Here is a 15,970-nt window from a genome sequence, read left to right on the forward strand (position 1 = left end):
CACCCCACAGCCACCGAGAAATGGGCCGCCCAGGGACCCCCCCCCCAGGACGCTCGGAGCCGCCAGGGACAGGTGCCCCTCATTCCTGCTGCCTTCGGCATTCTATGTCCTTGGAATTCCACCTCTCCTTAAAATGACCCCGCTTCTTTCTCTAAACCAAACTCCCTTGGCTCAGGGACTCTATTCCATAGATCCTTATATCCCATGTCATGGTTCCTGCCACCAGGCAAATCCTCAATCAACATGTGTTGGAGGAACAAGTGGGGGAGAGCGGGGCACCGATCATTTTGAACGCTCCCAGGGTGACAGCCTGGGATTTTCTTCCCTCCTCACCCTCCTCTTGCCCCACCCCTAATTTCATCCTCTGCTGGAAAAATAGGTTTTGTTTTGTTTTGTTTTGTTTTTTTGAAAATAGTTTTTGTAAGAAGAAGCAGAGATGGAAACTCCGGTCATGTAATAGCTCATGGATGCTGTGCAGGAAAGAAGTTAATATTTGCAAGATAAGCATGATTTGATTTGGGGGAATTTGGTTTCTCTGGGAAGAACATAAAGTATTTGATGCTGTCCCTTCAGGCTGAAATATGTGGCTGAGAACAGAGAGCGCTGGGAAGGGTGGGTCCAAAGGCAGAAGGGACTGTGACATGATGCGGCCACAGAGAGAAAGGAAACCCCAGTTGGTCTCCACTGATGTGGAATGGCAGTGCCCTGATGGGAAAGGAATGGGCATGCAGCACCATCCTCTGGGTTCTGTGAGTCTTCACTCCTAAGCACCTAAGAGTAAGACTCTTCCTTCTGGAAATCACTATGCCTGGAGCCTCCCACCCTCAGTCTCAACAAAATGACCTAAGTAAGCGATTGCAGTCAGAAAACAAAGTTGGTATTGTGGTTTATCTGCTGAGGGTCAGGACGAAAGGTGTCCTTTTGTGTTAGGTACAGAGCGACGGTTTTATTGACACTCTTGAACCCATGAGACCACAGTGATAGCCCTATTGACACAATTTATAGCCAGGTCAAAACTCAGATGCCTAGGTCCCAGTCTCCTCTCTGCTTGTAAAACTGAGAACGTTTATCACTTTACTGGAGGTCAGCGACATGAACCAAAGCTTCATGGTGTCATGGCAAGGAGAGAAGAGTAAGAAACAGGACCTAACATGAATTCTACCAATAATTTGCAGTGTGACCTTGGTAGAGTCACAACACTTCCAGATTTCAATTTTCTAAACATGTTCAATGGAACTATTACTACTTATGTTGAGTTCACAGGGATGTTGTAGAGATAAAATAAGATGCTATATTCAAAAACATATCAAACTGGTTAGGTGCCATGTACATTCGAGATACTTCTGCTATCACTTTGCCAAATAACTAATGTGCGAAGGCTCCTATTCATCCATATATTCATGGACTATAAGAGCCTAACTATGGTATGGCAGTTGCTAAGTATTGGTGGAGAGCCAAGGGCAGGGGAAGAGGCATGGGGGTGGGTAAGAGGAGGGAATATGAAAATGAGAACAATATGTTCCCTTGCCTCAAGGATCCCCTCTCCCGAGAGAGATAGAAGCACATACTACACTAAGTTTCAGGCAGAAAGAGTTGAACACCAAAGCAAACAGATGAAGTGTTTCTGGAAGGCAGCTCACTTCTCACCACGCACATCACTGCCATTCACAACCGGAAAACACTGAACTCTTGGGAAGCCGGTGGAGGTACATGGATTTGGGGTAGTTAACTCTATTCGGTACAGTTTCTCTTTTGATGCAAGTTGGATCCAAAGTTAGACTAGTTAAGCGAGATAGTTTTGCAGCTCTTTGGAGAATATTATGGTCAGTAGGTCTGAGTCAGAAAAAAAAAAAAAAAGAAAAACCAACCCTCAAAAAAACCATTTGTCAAGTGTAGATGAAAGTGAGCGGCACTATGCGATGGCTTTCAGCAACACTTTTGCAGGCTGGACTCAAACAGACACGAGCATGAGTAGAAAAATACAGAATGTGTTCAAGGGCGGGGAGGCAAAAGGAACCAAAAAAGGCCATTTGGAAGAAGTGCCTACAGCACTTTCCAAAATAGTCTGAGCTCCCCTCTGAGGCCCAGAGAAGATGGTAGAGAAAGTGAGTCTCATCTTCTCCACCACCACTCCCTGGACCTCAACAGCATCCGCAGTCCTTGGGACTAACCCAAAGCTTCAGGGGAGGGAAGGGTGAAAGGACCCCCCCTTATTTGCCCACAAATATTTGTCACATCTCAGTCATCTCATATCCAGAGCTTCTTACTATTTCCCAGTGATCAGAGATGACTCCAAGCTCAGACATTTTTTTTTTAAGATTTTATTTATTTATTCATGAGAGACAGAGAGGCAGAGACACAGGCAGAGGAAGAAGCAGGCTCCATGCAGGGAGCCCAACGTGGGACTCGATTCCAGGTTTCCAGGATCAGGCCCTGGGCTGAAGGTGGCACTAAACCACTGGGCCACCTGGGCTGCCCCAGGCTCAGAAATTTTATTTGGGAACGTTTGTTCCCTAGCCTCCCTGAGTTTTCCTTTGCCTCGTTTCAATTTTTAATTTCTGTCTGGTCTCCAAAGCTTGCCCTAGAGCATGTTCCCTCTCGGGTGTGCTCAGGACCATTTATAGAAGGAAGGTCTACGCATGCCTTGATTGACAGTCAAGCTATCAGCAGGAACCGTTACATCATAAATGTCCACACATATAGTCCTCTTCAGCATTCCTTCAGTTATTTTAAGGAAACACCCTTTTGTTCTAAAGTAGTACATCAGCTGGGACCCAGCCTTCCATGCTGCTTTGGAAGCATGCCCTTTGGGTCGATGTCCTTCTCTTCCTCCTTGTCATTTATATCACTTATTCCGTGGTACGTACCTCTAGAACAGCATCTAGAAGACTGATGGTGGTTGCCCGTGCACACCAAAACCCCAGACTCTTAATTCAGATTGTACAGCCTTAATGTTCACTCCATTACTTTCCTATGACTGCTGTAACAAATTATGACACACTTGGCAGCTGAAAGGTCAGAATCTACGACCAGTTTCTCAAGTCAAAATCAAAGTATCGGGAGGGCTACACGCCCCTTGGTGGCTCAGGAGGAGAATCTTTTTCCTTGCCTTTTCCAGCTTCTAGAACTGCATTCCTTGCATTCCCTGGTTTAGGGCTCCTTACTCCATCTTCAAAGCCAGCAGTGTAACATCACCGTTCAATGTCCTTCTTCTGAGTCAAGTCTCCCTTTGCTTCCCTCTTGTAAGGACACCTGTGATTGCATTTAAGGGCCACACAGATAAGCCAAGATAACCCCCCCATTTAAAAACCTTAATTTGGGGATCCCTGGGTGGCTCAGCAGTTTGGCGCCTGCCTTTGGTCCAGGGCATGATCCTGGAGTCCTGGGATCGAGTCCCACGTTGGGTTCCCGGCATGGAGCCTGCTTCTCCCTCCTCCTGTGTCTCTGCCTCTGTCTGTCTGTCTGTCTGTCTCTCTCTCTCTCTCATGAATAAATAATAATAAAAGAATAAGTAAAGGATTAAAAAAATAAAAACCTTAATTTAATCATATCTGCAAAGTCTCTTTGGACACATAAGGTAACATTCATAGTTTCAGGGATTAGGACCCAATATCTTTAGGGGCCATTATTCAGCCTACCACAATGTGGCAAATGCATGGTCTCTTTACAGTGTCTATCTTCTGTTGAGGATCTGAAATAATGTTCAAGAAAAGTGCTGGACCCCCGGGTTATCATGGATCCAGGATAACGCACTTCATATACTTAAGAAAAAAAAAGGAGTAAAATGCTAAGCATAATCAGTGCAGAGAGCCGTTCACTAGAAACAAAATGAACAATGCTTTTCACTTAGCATTTTAGCAAACCAGGGTTCTAGGTTTGCAGGCACTGGGAGGAGATTTTGTAAGCGACCCATGAGTAATGACCATACTCCAGATGCGTTCAGCCTCTGTAAGGCCAGTGAAGAGTACAAATGGAAGCCCACATAGCCTGTGTCTAGAATGTTTAAAAATACAAATCAAGATAACACAATATTAAGTAAAATATATTCTCTCCTCCTACTTTGACCAACAGACCTTCATAGTGAAATGAAAGCCATTAAGAAAATGAATGAATTTAGAAAATTAATTTAGAAAATGTGAATTCCCCATATTTTGTCAAGGAGAGGGGGTACAGAGAGCTATCCATAGCCCCTGACCCTAGGCTATTCCCTCCCTCTCTTCCCACCTCCTGCCAGCATGTTTGAGGGCTCACATCCACATGTGGACACTGACCCATGCCTCCCTCCTAAGCTCCAACCTCTCTTCCCTATAAAGAACTACCCCTTGGCTACCCTCAGGCCTAGGATCAGTTCAGCAGCAGAGCTACATGCCTTTGGATAGACCAGAGAAAGGAGACTGAGCAGGCTCTGGAAGCTGGCTTACCATCATTTGTGCAGGGAATTTGGGGTTCTAGATACCCAGATCATGAACTAGAAACTGTGCTCTCTGGTGAAGAGCTACTTCTAGTTATTTTTTTAAAATATCACTCTACTGTGAGCCAATACTTTTGTAAAATACAATTAAAATGTTTGAGAAGTAGCAAATTGCCATAGCAAGTATGGAACATTAACTCTCACCTTCTGTATTTGGCTCACTATGGACCAGTAGTAAATAGACATACTTTAAGTGTCACCAATTATAGGATGAACATGGGTGAACCAGTGGTCTATGCTGTTATCTCAAATCATTGCAAACATGGTGGCTAACAACAACAGATATTTATTATTTGGTACTACTTTTGAGGGGACAAGAGTCCATGCATGGCTTATCCTGGTCTTCTGCTCAGAATCTCACCAGACTGCAGTCAAGATGTCAACCAGGGCTGGGGTCTCATCTGAGGCTCCAGGTCCTCTTCCAAGCTCATTGGTTGTTAGCAGAATTCAGTTCCTTGGGGCTATAGAACTAATGGCAACTTGCTTCTTCAAGGCCAGTAGGAGAATTTCTCTTTTTAGGAAGGGCTCAGTCTTCTTTTTAAGGGATTTCACCTAATTAGGTCAGATTCACTCAGGATAGTATCTCTCTTGATTGACTTATAGTCAATTGATTAGAAGCTATAATTACATATCCCAAATCCCTTCACCTTTACCATATAATGTAACCTAATCACATGAATGATATCCATCATATTAATAGGTCTTGCTGTATTCAAGGAGGAAGGAAGATATAGGGGATAGGAATCTTGGGTACCATCTTAGATTTCTTCCTACCACAATGGACTTAAGGTGGTACATCCATTTGTCTATGGGACTTTTCTCCTCACGGAGATAGGAAGGCCAGAGTATGACCCTCAAAAGCTCAGGGCCCAGGGCAGGGGCCCTCCATGACCCGGTTTCACTTTCTACAATTGTTTAGGATTAGAATTATACCAACATCCCCTTCAAAAGCTCAGACACCAATGTTGAAAGACACTTCTCCCAAGGACTCTGGTTGCTTTCTTTTCAATATTTCTTGTTTCTCTATTATCACAGTAGTTACTTACATACAAGACAAGATTTTCACAGCTGTGTGAAATCCATATTTCATAATTCTAGCATGGCCAACAATTGGTTGCTTGGAGATTAACATTATCAATAAGAACTGCAGAGCTCCAATTCCCTCTCTATCAGAGGCTGAGAGTTTACCTGGGCTCCTTGTTCACATCACCATGCCTTCCTAGAGATTACTGCAGGATCAGCCTATAAGCATCATTCGGATTCAGTACATGGGGATATTGCTATACATGGCATGAGAGTCTAATGCAAAATGACTGGCTTATTAAACAAGCTAACAGGAAGTTACACATTCAAGTGAATTTTGGCCTTCAATGTAATACTCTTGAAGAGTATACTCTTACACTAATGAGGCTGCAAGTGCACAAATAATTTTAGGAATTCCTCTTTGGGAAGAATCTTCCAAAGCCTGAGGCATCCCCTATTTAATAATCCAGGGGTAGCAAATGCTCATCCATTGATAGTGAATTTTATTTTGGGGAAGAATCATGTCATTTAGAACCAAAGGTCATGATCAATTTGTTAGTAATCTGGCTGAATTACAAAAACGAGGTACATACAAAAGTATTTTTTTCAAGTTGCTCAAAATATTTGTCAATGCACTCCAAAAGTATTATGTACAATAACCAAATTATTTGTGAATAAGGCCATAGCCTACCAAAGTGACTTCTTTGAATAATTTATGACTACTGCTTTATAAATTAGAAAGGGGCTATCCTATACATATCTATGAAAGAGAGAGTGGAAATATTTTTTAAGACCAATTGTCATTAAATTAAAGAAATTGAGGCTCACAGAATTTGTTTTCAAAGATCTCACAGCTGGTAAATGGCAGAACAAAGATTCAAGTTCAAATCTTCAAACCCAAATCCAGGGGTCTTACCGTTTAACCAGGAAGGTAGTTATACAGCATGTGTGTTCCCACTGTCCCCAACCATGCTCATGGCAGATTTTGATAGTAGAGAAAAGCCCTCTTTCCTACCTAGATCCAGCTCTTCAGGGCACCAAACCAATGAAGTGGTATTGATACTCAACTTATTGGTCTTTTTGCATTATACCCTATTGAAGAGAACAGTACTCATTTGAATGTAGTTTCTGGTATGCTTGTCTAAAAATTAGCCACATCATATGTCAGTTAATGTCTTTGGCTCTTGGTATTTGTTCCAGGCCTTGAACAAATTTGGGGCAAATCAAAATTGATTAGGGCATAGTAAATCCAGATATTTTCATTCACTTATATTCCTCTTTAGAGATCCTCAAGAGTTATACCAGCCCACTGGTACAAACAAACATGAAGATGTTCTTGTTTATCCAATGTCTCCAGTTGGCTTACTGAAGAGCTACAGCCCAACATGAAATTAATACCATCTGAAATGGAGCAACTTCCTGGCTTTTGGCAATTTTAGGCTGTGTCTGTTTCCATGTGTACTTATTTGTTTAAATTAGGTTTGTTTTTTTTTAATTTGTGTTCAGTAAAGCAATCTGATAGCTTTGTTGATAGTCTTACTTACATCTCAATTGAGGCTGATTTGCATTTTCAAACTGCCAACTACTTATTTTGACTTTAGGCTTTAAACAAATGAGTGTTTTTCTTTTCTTTTTTTTTAATTTTATTTATTTATTCACAGATACAGAGAGAGAGAGAGAGAGGCAGAGACACAGGCAGAGGGAGAAGCAGGCATCATACAGAGAGCTTGACGTGGGACTCGATCCAGGGTCTCCAGGATCACGCCCTGGGCTGCTGGCGGCGCTAAACCGCTGCGCCACCGGGGCTGCCCCAAATTAGTGTTTTTCAAAGGGTGGCTGGGGACTCCAGCGTGGGTACGATTTGGAGAATTGTTTAGTACCCTAGATGTATGGTGTCTGGTGCCATTTCCAAAGAATATGAATTTTAAACAAGTTCCCTGGATGATTTAAGATTACTTGAGAATCACTGCAGGTTCTACTTCCCACTAACATGTAGACAATTATGAAAGAATGTTGCTCTTGACAAGGGAAAATTTATATCTATATCTACATTTATATCTGTGTCTTTAATTCTTGAAAGCTAGAGAATAGAGAAGAACCGTGGACACAAAGAAGAGTAAATGAACTGAATTCCTGAGAATAAAGGACACAGGAAAAAAAAACATTGGAGAATTTGAAGACAAGTCAATATAAATGATTCTAACAAGAAGCACAGAGAAATAAATAAATAAATAAATAAATAAATAAATAAATAAATAAATAAATAAATAAATAAATAAATATCTCAATCAAAGGGGTGCCTGAGTGGCTCAGTTGATTAAGCCTCTGACTCTTGATTTTCACCAGTAAGGAGTTCAATGAGAAGACAAAGACATGAAAGAAGGCATTCCTTTCCCCACCAAGATTTTTGTGAAGGCTGACAGGACATTTGAAATCAAGATTGCACAACCCATTGTTTCCTACTTTCTGAAGGCAACTGCTGAGATTGAGAAGGGGGGCCCGACAGACAGGGAAGGAGGTAGTAGGCTAGGTGACCTTGAAGTATGTGTATGACATCACCTGAGTTAAAGCAGGATGTGTCCTGTCCTCTGTTGTTTGCTCCATCATTGGCTCTGCCCATTCCCTGGACATTCGTGTGGTAAAGAACCTCAGTTCAGAAGAGCCAGCAGCTTTCCAGAAGGAGTGGGTCGCATTCCTGGCTGCTCAGAAAGAGGCAGATTTGGCAGCCCAGGCAGAAAAATGCCAAGAAATGACCCCTGTCCCTCACACTCCAGGATTTTTAAGAGGACAGCTAGAAAGAAGGCCAGTTGGAAAAGCTGTGCCAAAAGGGAGGAAGAGAGGTGACACCAACCTGATTGTTATTTCCCTCACTTTAAATTATATGTTTTTGCATTCATGGCAGTATCAAGGGATCAAACCTAAATCAACATCCTTTGCCTCCCCGCCTCAGAAAAAGGCCAGAAAGGAAAAAGATACTTTAGGGGAGAGAGTCATCTGTCAAACACAGATGACAACTGACTTCCAATCAGAAATAACAGAATCTGAGTGGGTAGGGGGTGCCTGGGTAGCTCAGTCGTTTAAGTGTCCAATTCTTGATTTTGACTCAGGTCATAATCTCAGCCCTGTGTTGGGCTCTGCCCTCAGCAGGGAGTCTGCTTGAAATTCTCTCCCTCTTCCTCTGCCCCTCCACCTGATCTCACATACTCTCTCTTTCTCAAGTAAATAAATACTTTTTTTAAAAGAAAGAAATAATAGAATCTGGAAGATAATGAAATACCACCCTTAAAGTGCTGAACAACAACAACAAAAAACAAATATCAACCTAGAACTCTACATCCAGTGAAAATATACTTCAAAATAAGGAAGAAATAAAGACATTTCGAAACAAACAAGATCTGAGAGGACGTGTTACCACAGTATAATAAATGGGCCATTTTGTTTACATCAGTACAGTCTCTAGAGATTTTTGTGAATTAAAGAGAAGTTATGCCATATGGAAGTCTGAATCTACAGGAAAGAATGAAAATCAAATATGCCAGTAAATAGAAAAGACTATTTTTCATTCTTTTAATTTTTAAAAGATGTTTAAATGTTTAGATAAAAATAATAGCAAGTATGTGGGGTTTATAACATATGTAGAAGTAAAACACATAACAAAAGAGTGCAAAGGAATGAGGGGTAAATGGAATTAAAGTGTTATCACTTCATCCATGAATTGCTGTAATATTTCTTCACTGTAGACAATATACTAAAGTTGCATACTGAGGACACTAGAGCCACCATTCAGAAAACATAGAGGCATAGCTAAGGGCTAGAAGAGGAGCTAAAAGGAATATAAAAATAATAATCAGGGGTACCTGAGAGGCTTAGTTGGTTAAGTGTGCAACTCTTGATTTCAGGTCATGAACTTAAGTCCCACATTGGTCTCCACACTGGGCCCAAAGCCTACTTAAAATAATAATAATAAAATAATAATAATGTCTGAGAAAAGGCAAGAAACAAAGAATACGTGAGACAGAAAACAAAGCAAGATGATTCATAAACCCAATCTATCAGAAATGATATCAAATATAGAAATTAAACATTTCAATTAAAGGTAGAGATCTACAGACTGGATTTAAAAAGTGGCAGCCATCTCTGTGCTATTTATAAGGCATGCACTTTTGTTGATTCTGCTGTTGTAAGGAAGAATGTTGTTAGCTTTGTTCTAACTTCACTTATCTTTTATATTCTTACTTTTTTTCTACTTTTTCTATCAATTACTGAGAAAAGAGTGTTGAAATCTTCAGTGAAAACTGTCCAGTTCTCTATTCTGCTTTCAGTTCTATCAGATTTTCTTTTTGTCTTTACTTTTTTCTATTATTAGGTAAATACATATTAAAGACTGTTATGTCCTCTTGATAAACTGATCTCTTCATTATTGTGAAACATTCCTCTGTATCCCTGGCAATATTCCTTGTGATGAACTTGACTTTGTCTTATACTATTTTATCTGCTCCAGCTGTCTCTTGTTTAGTGTTTGATTGGCATATGTTTTGTCATCTTTTTAAAAATCTGTCTACATCTTTATTTAAAGCAGTTATTTACACAACATACAACTAGAGCTTGCTCTTTTTTTGAAAAATGTGATCTGACCATATTTGGCTTTTAATTGGAGTGTTTAGACCATCAATTGATGTAATTTTCTATACACGGTTGGGTGAAATCCATCATCTGCTGTTTGTTTTCTATTTGTTCCATTTTTTCTTTGTTTTCTTTCTTCTTTACATTTTTGTTGCTGTTGTTATTGCTGTCCTACTAGCCTGGTTATTTTATTTTGATTAAATTTTAAGTTTTATAATAGTTTTGGACAACTAGAACAGTTGCAAGATAGTACAGAGTGTCCTGGTATACCTGACTCCCAGTTTCCCTTACTGTTAACATCTTAGATTTATATAATACATTTGTCACTAATGAACCAACATTGATACATTTGAATTAACTACACTCAGACTTTATTCAGATATCCTTAGTTTTTGCCAACTGTCCCTTTTCCATTCCCGAACCCAATCTAGGATACTGTTACATTTAGTTGTCATGTCTTCCTTTTTTTTTTTGTTTTTTTTTTTTAAATTTTTTTAATTTTTATTTATTTATGATAGTCACAGAGAGAGAGAGAGAGGCAGAGACACAGGCAGAGGGAGAAGCAGGCTCCATGCACCGGGAGCCCGACGTGGGATTCGATCCCGGGTCTCCAGGATCGTGCCCCGGGCCAAAGGCAGGCGCCAAACCGCTGCGCCACCCAGGGATCCCAGTTGTCATGTCTTCTTAGGCTCCTCTTAGCTGTGACAATTTCTCAGACTTTTCTTATTTTTGATAACCTTGACAGTTTTGAGAAATATTGGTCTGGTATTTCATAGAATGTCCTTTCGTTTGTGTTAGTCTGAAGTTTTTCTCATGGTTAGACTAGGGTTATGGGTTTTTGGAAGCAAGACTGTAGATGGAGATAAAGTACCTTTCTCATGGTATTATATCAAGGGTGCATACTATCAAGATGACTTATCTCTGCTGATATGAACTTTGATCACCTGGCTGAGGTTGTTTGTCAGGTTTCTGCATTGTAAGCTTCCTCTCTTATTCCCACATTCCATCTGGACTCTTTGGAAGGAAGTGATCATATGTACTCCACACTTAAGAGATAAGAAATTACATTCCATCTCCTTGAGAGGGGATATCTACATAAATTGTCTTTAATTCTTCTGCAGGGGAGATTTGTCTCTTCTCCCCCATTTGTTTATTTATTCAATCATTTATTCATATTAGTTTGGATTAATAGGTCTTTATTTACAATTTAGGTCATAACCTGATACTAAGTTATTTGTTTTATTGCTCATATTTTTTCCACTTTGGTTACTGGAAGACTTTTCAGTTGGTTACTATGTCCTTTTGACATACTCCTCATCGTTTGTTTGTTTGTTTGTTTGTTTGTTTTAGCACTCCCTTACTTTCTGGCACTACAGGATCCTCCATTTCTCTAAGCCATTTCTCTAAGGAGCCTTGGTTCCTTCTATTGAAGAAAAGCTTTGGAAACCAAGAACTGGATGCTGGATGCACTTGTTACTACTGAGATGTTGTTGCTTCTAGGCCCTTAGCTGACAAAGCAAGCAAACGTATGCAGTATGCATGCAGCATACTAACCTGTGTATCTACAGATAGCTGTACATTTTCTATATATAACCATGTGTGTTTCTATATATAACACACATGAGTTAATACAGAAGTCTACAACTCTCATCCAGTACCACATGGATCACTCTAACCTTGCCACCTAATAAGCACTTCTTTAAAAATGTCATTTCCTGGAGGGCTTGGGTGATATAGTTGGTTAAGCTACTGACTTTTGGTTTTAGCTCAGGATGTGATCTCAAGGTCATGAGATCAAGCCCCATGTCTGGCTCCTACTTAGCGAGAGTCTGCTTGAGATTCTCTCTCCCTCTTCCTCTGCTGCTCCCACTTGTGCACTCTCGTGTGCACATTCTCTCTCTCTGATATAAAATAAATAAATCTTTTAAAAATGCCATTTCCTGTTCTGGTCACTTTCTCCCTCTTTCCCCTTAACAATCCCACTTAGAAATATTTCACCTTTCACATTTACTCAATAGAGTCACTCTCTAGCCCTGAAAAGTCTGCTTAGACATTTAAAATGTGGAAGATCGGGGCAGCCCCGGTGGCGCAGCGGTTTAGTGCTGCCTGCAGCCTGGGTGTGATCCTGGAGACCCGGGATCAAGTCCCACGTCGGGCTCCCCGCATGGAGCCTGCTTCTCCCTCTGCCTGTGTCTCTGCCTCTCTCTCTCTCTGTGTGTGTCTCTATGAATAAAAAAAAAAAAAAATGGAAGATCTACACAGTAAAGCATCATACAGTTGCTGCATTGGCTTTGGAATCTACCATTTGCCTAGTAAGTCTTTAGAGGCATATTGAATTCCTTAGTACCTCAGTTGCTCAAACTATAAAAGGGCATAATATTTGACCTGTTCTCTCAGTAGTTTGTTGTGGGAACCAAATACATAATGGGGTTAAAATAACTTTCGGGGCAGGGCTCCTGGGTGGCTCAGCAGTTCAGCGTCTGCTTTGGTTCAGGTCATGATCCCAGGGTCCTGGGATGGGGTCTCTGCAGGACACTGCTTCTCCTGCTGCTTGTGTCTCTGCCTCTCTCTGGGTCTCTCATGAATACATAAAAAAAAATAAAAATCTTTTAATAAAAAAATAACTTTAGGGGCACCTGGGTGGCTCAGTGAGTTAAGCACCTGACTCTTGGTTTTGGCTCAGGTCATGATCTTGCTGTCACGAGATCGAGTCTCACATCAGACTATGTTCAGCATGAAGTCAGCTTCAGATTCTCTCTCCCTCACCCTCTGCTTCTCCTCTGCTCACATGCTTTCTCTCTCTCTCTCTCTCTCAATTAATTAATAAATAAAATCTTTAGAAAACTACTTTATAAAATAAAAAACACTGAGAATTGATATAGAATTATAGTGACTTTGGCCAAGTTCCTAACACCATACCTGACCCCAGGGGGAAGGAACAGACACTGTCTTATTTAATCCTCAAAATGGGGATTATTATCCCCATTATTATCCCCATAAGTGGGAATTATATTATCCCCACTTTACTACTAAGGAAATTGAAAAACTAAGAACTTAGTAGTAGTGGTAATAATAATAAGTACTTTCTGAGAACTATTGTTCCAAGCACTTTACGTGTATTAATTCATTATAGCTTCACTACAACCCGCCAAAGCCATTTTCTATTAGCCCCATTTTACAGAGAAAGAAACTGAAAAACAGAAAAGATTCCACAGCTAGTAAATTACAGAACTGGCATTCAGATCCTGGTCTTCCTCTCCCTGTCACTTTTTTTCCAGGTGCCTCTTAACCAGCAAATTAAAATGCCACTACCATTACTCATTCTTTTGGCAAATATTTGAGGACCTACTATATGCTGTTCATTGGTCTAGGCACTGCTGGTCCAGTAGTAAATAACACAAAATCCAGGCCCTTGTGATGGTTATGTTACACAAACCAAGGCAAAGTCATTGTGTTAATATGGAAAATGTACATCTCTACCTAGAGTAGCCTCTTTCATTTACGACTTTGAGAAGACATTTTGTCCTCAAGGCATTATGCCTAGAGTAATCTATGGAGCGCAGTACTGTTTTCACTCAATTTGCTGGCTTTCTTATCTCAGAAGTCAGGAAACAGTGACTGCAGGGAGTGTGTCCTCCTCAAGAACTGGGGTTATCCTGTTCCCAATCACACATCTCTTTCCGACTCTTACAGTACCGCTCAGCCTCTTCAACATCAACCACCCCCAGGGCCACTGCTTTGAGCACCAACTCACTGAGAAGAGTCCATTTCTGGGATTGCCCGATCAGGACCTCAAGGCTGGAGCTAAACCTACCTCAAGACACTGTTGTGAGTGGATGTGATGCTCAGAACTGCTGCTGGATGAAGCCAACACAAAGAAAAGGAGAAACCCAGAGAGGCGCAGAGAAGCAGAGCCAGCAATCTGTGCGTGCTGGGTGGAGCGTGCCTGCTTCAGGACTTGTTTTGCAAGAGTGCGAACCCCCTCAGGGCTGAAGCTATCCTCAGTTGGTCTGTGGTTACTTGCAGCTAAAAGCATCCTCACCAAGACAGCATCGAAAAGGCCTCTTTGTTATTAAGAACATGTATGCCTGGGAATCTTTGCTCCAAACCACCCCATTTCCCAGAGGTCCTAGCCAAGGAATTCTCCCACAAACCAATGAAATTTGCTCAGTCTTTGTGGTCAGATGCCCTCTGTCTGCCCTCTTCTTTCCTTAGCTTTATTCCCTTAGACAACTACTCAAAGACACTTGGTACATTGAAATCACTCTAGCATTACCAAAAGCTATGCGATGCTGATTGGAGACACTTGAAGAGAAATAAAGCTTTGAACTAAAGCATGTTTCCTAGTGTTATTGAACAACACAAAAATAGGACCTACTTAGCCATATACCCCCACTGTGTTATTCATCATCTGCCTGCTTTGGTGAGTGCCAAAGTGCTTTTGGGGGCCTCCTGAGCACTTCTTTCCTTTCCATTCCTTTCCTTGATTGCATTCAAAAGAACTAAAAACAAACAAGGCATTTAATTACTAAGGGTTATTCATTATTTTGTTCAAAGCCTAAAAGCTCGAAAGAATCAGAACAATTTATTTTCTGAATTCACTCATCACAGTTTCCAAACCGGCCAACATGGGCCAATCTTTAGTACGCATTGAAAATGTTCTTTCACTATAGTGAAAGGGCTGTAGTACCCCAGGACCAATGTCATGAGATGAGCCCGTGGGCTGGGCACAACAATTAAATCTTTTTCAAAAGATGTGAAGATAAGACTGCTTGGGATTTTGGAAGCAATTTTATTCTTAGGAAGGCCAGTGAATTCCAAATTAATATAATGTTGACATTTCTTTTGTCTATGATAGGATTTCTTCTGCTTTGTCAATTCCATAAATTGTATTTATTCCTTTTTATAATAGTAGGCCCAGAAAAACACAGAGAATAATAAAACCAACATCTATGTAGTAACCATAGAGATTTAACAGACGCAATATTTTGCCATATTTCTGTCAAGTATAAATACAATGATGGATATCTCCATTTGACCCACGAAATAAATTGTTGGGTTAAACCAACAAGCCCTCTTCCGTTTTTCTCTTTAAGGGACATTTACAATTAAACCTTTCATTTCTGAGTCTTTCGCAACCATGATTTCAAAACAGAAGAGACAGGTTCCCGAGTAGACCATAAATATTTCAAACAGGACTTCAACAAAGCTTTGCTCCTGCCTGAAGTTGGGTGAGAGAGGGCAAGAGAGTCTGTGTGGACACTGATATGGAACATCTAGGAGAAATAAATGCCCTGTAAGCAAGAGAGTGGCTAGATCTGAAGATCATGAGCTTCAGAGAGATTGAAAGTCTAAATTTAGTTTTACTTTACTGATTTCCTTTAATGCAAACATATTCTAAGATTTTATCTTATAAGTGTCTCCATTTTAAATAACATCCATACACAGTTTGAGCTGCTTAGTTTAGCAACTAAATTGCTATCTTACTTTTTACTCCTATCTTACTTAAGCCCTATTTAGTTAACATGCACCATCACATCTCACCACTATGGGACTTAAATGACTTTCATTTCTTCCAAATAAGAACATAATAAAGTTCCCCTCAACTCCCATACCAGCCATATAGGCCTGGAACTTCTTTTTAGAGCATTTAAAGATTTTTGTAGCTTTTCATTAGTTTACAACCCTCGTAGAATAAAAGCAGAGTTCAAAACAGATTAAGCACAACATGTTGATAGATACAGACATACTTACCTAGAGCTCTCAGGAATAGTCTACACTCCCAGGCGGGAAGACTGCAAACAATTGCTTCTTGATCTCACCTTAAAGCAAAGTCATGGGGATCCCTGGGTG

The 15,970-nt window shown here is 40.6% G+C and overlaps 1 pseudogene; it reads left to right on the plus strand.

Annotated features, from left to right (window-relative positions):
• Positions 1 to 644: 644 nt before the first annotated feature.
• On the plus strand, positions 645 to 15,293 carry LOC144324552 (uncharacterized; annotated as a pseudogene).
• The last annotated feature ends 677 nt before the right edge of the window (positions 15,294 to 15,970 follow it).

Source organism: Canis aureus, chromosome 12 (genome assembly GCF_053574225.1).
Source record: "Canis aureus isolate CA01 chromosome 12, VMU_Caureus_v.1.0, whole genome shotgun sequence".
NCBI lineage: Eukaryota > Metazoa > Chordata > Mammalia > Carnivora > Canidae > Canis > Canis aureus.